The sequence below is a fragment of the Pinus tabuliformis genome, chromosome Q (assembly GCF_031772625.1).
Source record: "Pinus tabuliformis cultivar Carrire ecotype Pingquan chromosome Q, CPIR1, whole genome shotgun sequence".
NCBI lineage: Eukaryota > Viridiplantae > Streptophyta > Pinopsida > Pinales > Pinaceae > Pinus > Pinus tabuliformis.
In genome coordinates, this window is record NC_142296.1 from 1,151,716,192 (window position 1) to 1,151,720,034 (window position 3,843).

At 39.0% G+C, this 3,843-nt stretch overlaps 1 pseudogene; it reads left to right on the top strand.

The window, feature by feature from the left end:
* The first annotated feature begins 344 nt into the window (after positions 1 to 344).
* LOC149223709 (21 kDa protein pseudogene) lies at positions 345 to 972 on the top strand (annotated as a pseudogene).
* The last annotated feature ends 2,871 nt before the right edge of the window (positions 973 to 3,843 follow it).

Genomic DNA, 3,843 nt, shown 5'->3' on the forward strand with positions numbered 1-3,843 from the left:
ATCCAACTTTGCCACGGAATGGAAACAATAGACGTGCCCTCAATACACGATAAGGAAGGCAAATGACGAACCTTAATCGGCTTTTAAAGGTGGTTCTAAACTGGTCAATCAGTAATGGAAAATGGTTCTCTATGTGTATTATATATCTGGTCTTAATATATATTTCAACATAACTATATAAAATCCATCCTTAATACATGTCATTAAAATATGCCGTTCAACATAATAACAAGATATCAAAAAGGGCAAAAATTGTAACTCCGCCCCCCATCGCTCTCTCTATGTATAAAAAGAGCAATATAATTACATTACCTTTTGTATTACTTCAGCTCGAATTGGCAGGGATCAATTATTCACTATGTTTTCTGTTATCTTATTTGCTGTTACACTCGCTTCAACAGCAGCAGCAGCGGCAAGAGCGGAGGACGTGAAATATCCTGTCTACTACACTCACACGGACATCGCTGAATTCATCAAAACTTCGTGCAAAGTAACTCTCTATCCGAAGCTCTGCGTTTCGTCTCTCTCTTCCTACGCAGGCCATCTGAGGCCCAGGCAAAGCGATCTCGTGAATGCGGCCGTGACGGTCAGCCTCATTAATGCTCGCAACGTTTCCGTCTGGGCCGCCGGCCTCCGAGCCGGAGGTGCCGTGATGAGTGAAAGAGAAAAGACGGCGCTCAAGGACTGTATGGAGAATTTCGGTGACACCACGGACCAGATACGCGAATCTCTGGCGGAGCTGAAACATCTGAGGCGGAACACTTTCAAGTTTCAGATGAGCAACGTAGAGACGTGGATGAGTGCCGCCCTCACCGACGAGGACACCTGCCTTGACGGCTTTCAGGATGTCAACGCCACCGGGAAAGTTACGGCCATGGTCACCGGCCGCGTCCAATATGTGTCCGAATTGATCAGTAATGCCCTCGCTCTAGTCAACAGATTCGCTGCCACCGGGGGCTATTAGGAACTACCCCACGTTTGAAACCTTTAGACCCCCTTAAGGTCTAATATAAATAAAATCTTCCGTAGCATTCCGCCAAACTTTTGGCTTTTATTGTAATTTTGGCTGTAATAGGATGATGAAGATAAATGAAAGTGGAATAATTTGTGAATGAATGCATGTTTTTGTCCCGTAATGTGTAGGATATTTTTAAGTTGCTTGATTTACTAATGATCGCATAGAACTATTGGAACAACCCATTACACGAATTCGCACCTTATTTTATCGGTATGAAATGGCCTTGTATACCTGAAAATAGGGCAAAAATTTCTGCGATTTTGTAGATTTATACGGAAATAACGAAGGCTCGGTTCACCCGCTGTAAAATTTGACTGTATTTCATTTTAAGTTCTTAAACATTAAAATTAAAGATAATCATTAAATTCGAAACAGGGCACTGTCCATATTTATGGGGCTCGGTAATATCCCATAAATAGCTTTATCAATTTTCGATTTTGAAAATATTTTGGAACCACAAGAGTGAAGTCAAATTTCCCTATCTAATATCAAAATCGACTATTTAATTAAATGCAGCGCCGGTAAATAAGCTCTGGTGTCTGGTTTCTCTCTTCGGCCACCGCTTTGTTCTTATGAGCTGTTTTGGAGTGAACCCTGGTCTTCATTACTCCATATCAAATTTCTCCATAGGGTCTCTATCTCTCATTTGCATAATTATTTTATATTTATATATTTGCTGTATAAAATTATTTTATTGTTAAGTATGAAGCCAAATTCAAGCATGATTCTAAATCCTTCTAAATCAAATCTTTTTAGATCTCCACAATTCTATATCTTTCTACACCGCTATTAGTTTCTAGATCATTCCAGATCTCCGTTTTATTCACATACAAGATTCTAGATCCTTCCTCTGCCTCTATAAATTTGTAATTTCTCTGGACAGAGATTGTAAGCCAAGGCCCAAGCCTCTTATGTAATGCTAAGTGATTTTTGTTCTCCAGTGATTGTTTTATCTATTCCGCTGATGTTTCTGACTGAGCAATCTTGTTGTTTTTCCATTTGTCTGTCTCTGGAAATTATACTCTCTTTTTGCAGTGTAAGTCTCTGAGTACAAATCTGTTGTGTTATGTATGCTCTGCTCTAACAACTTGTATGAGAGCTAGGGTCGAATATCCACTATGCAAGCTGCTTAGTGCCACCGCCTTACTCTAGCAACTCTAGCAACGTTTGGTTATCCTGGAGCTGTTGAAGGATCTGTTCGAGAAATAGCTGAGGGACGTTGGAACCAAAAGACAGTGGCTGCAAGAAAAACAAGGTCGTGGACCTATGTTGAAACATGTTGCTGGGGTTTGAAACATGGAGATCCGTACCTGTTGCTGGAGTTTGAACCGTGGAGATCCGTGGAGATTGGAGTTGAAACATGGTGTTCGTAAGTTTTTTTTACATCAAGCTTGCACATATACCTCAAGTTTTTTCTCAAACCAACATATGTATGTGTGAAATATGAAAAGGTTAAAACATTATATATGTTTTTATATTTATTATGAAACATATATAATTATATGTTGGAATTTTGAAAAGTATATTTTAGAAGGAGCATGAATTTTGAAAAGGGTATTTTAAAAGGAGGAAGGTCATTATTACTAAATTTTAAAAAGCAATAATTAAACTTTTATTTTTAAGTGGAGCTTTTGTGTTTTGGGTCGTGCATTTGATTGAAAATGGAGACAAGAATTACAGATATGGAGAAGTTGAGCAAGGCTAATTTTTCCCTGTGGAAATCATAGATGGAGGATACACTGATTTTAAAGGATCGGTATTTGCTGATTGAGGGCACAAAAAGAAACCCTCATCGATGACAAATGAAGAGTGGAATAAGCTAGATAGAAATGTGATTGCAACAATCTGCCAATATTTAGCAAAGAATGTTTATTTCAATGTGTCTAGAGAAAAGGCGGCAGAAGGATTATGGAAGAAGCTCCATGACCTATATGAGAAGAACATGGCATCAAATAAAGTGTTCTTGATCAAGGAGCTTTATAATCTCAAAATGAAGGAGGGTTCTTCAATTGCTGAGCACTTGAATGCATTTAATATTATTACTAATCAGCTTGCTTCTGTTAAAATCATTTTAGATGATGAAATTAGAGCTGTTTTTCTAATGTGTTATATGCTAGACAGCTAGGAAAATTTAATTGTAGCTATGAGCACTTCAACAACTACAGGGACCTTGAAGTTTGATGATGTCAACAACAGTTTAATGAATGAGGAACTGCGGCGCAATTCAATTGTGGAAAACCAGGAAGGAGAGGCTCTAGCTCTAACTGATCATGGTAGGAGAATGGATTGAGGCCGGCAAGGGCAATCAAGATCGCTAGGCCGATCAAAATCAAGGAGAGACAGAATCATCTATTTTCATTGTGGAAAACCCAGGCACATGAAGGAAGAATGTTGATTCTGGAAGAAAGGACAAAAGGATCAGAGACCGTCTAGTACAAATCACAAGTCATCCAACACAAATGAAGGTGAAACTACTACTGTAGCCATAGATGGTGATGTGTTGTTCACTGTTTCAGTAGAGGATGCATGTGTATATACATCTTGCAGTGATTTCGATCGGATCCTTGACTTTGGGGCATCTCACCATGTAACCCCATGCAAGATTGTTTTGTTTCATATAATCCTGGTGATTATGGTAGAGTGCATTTGGGGAATAATCATTTTTGCAGTATTGTTGGAGTGGGAGATGTCCAGATCAAAATGAAAGATGGACAAGATATATTGTTGAAACAGGTCAGGCATGTACTAGAAACGCGCATGAGTTGAATATCTATGGGACGACTGGATAATGAAGGCTATTCGACAAGCTTTGGAAAACGAGGCTG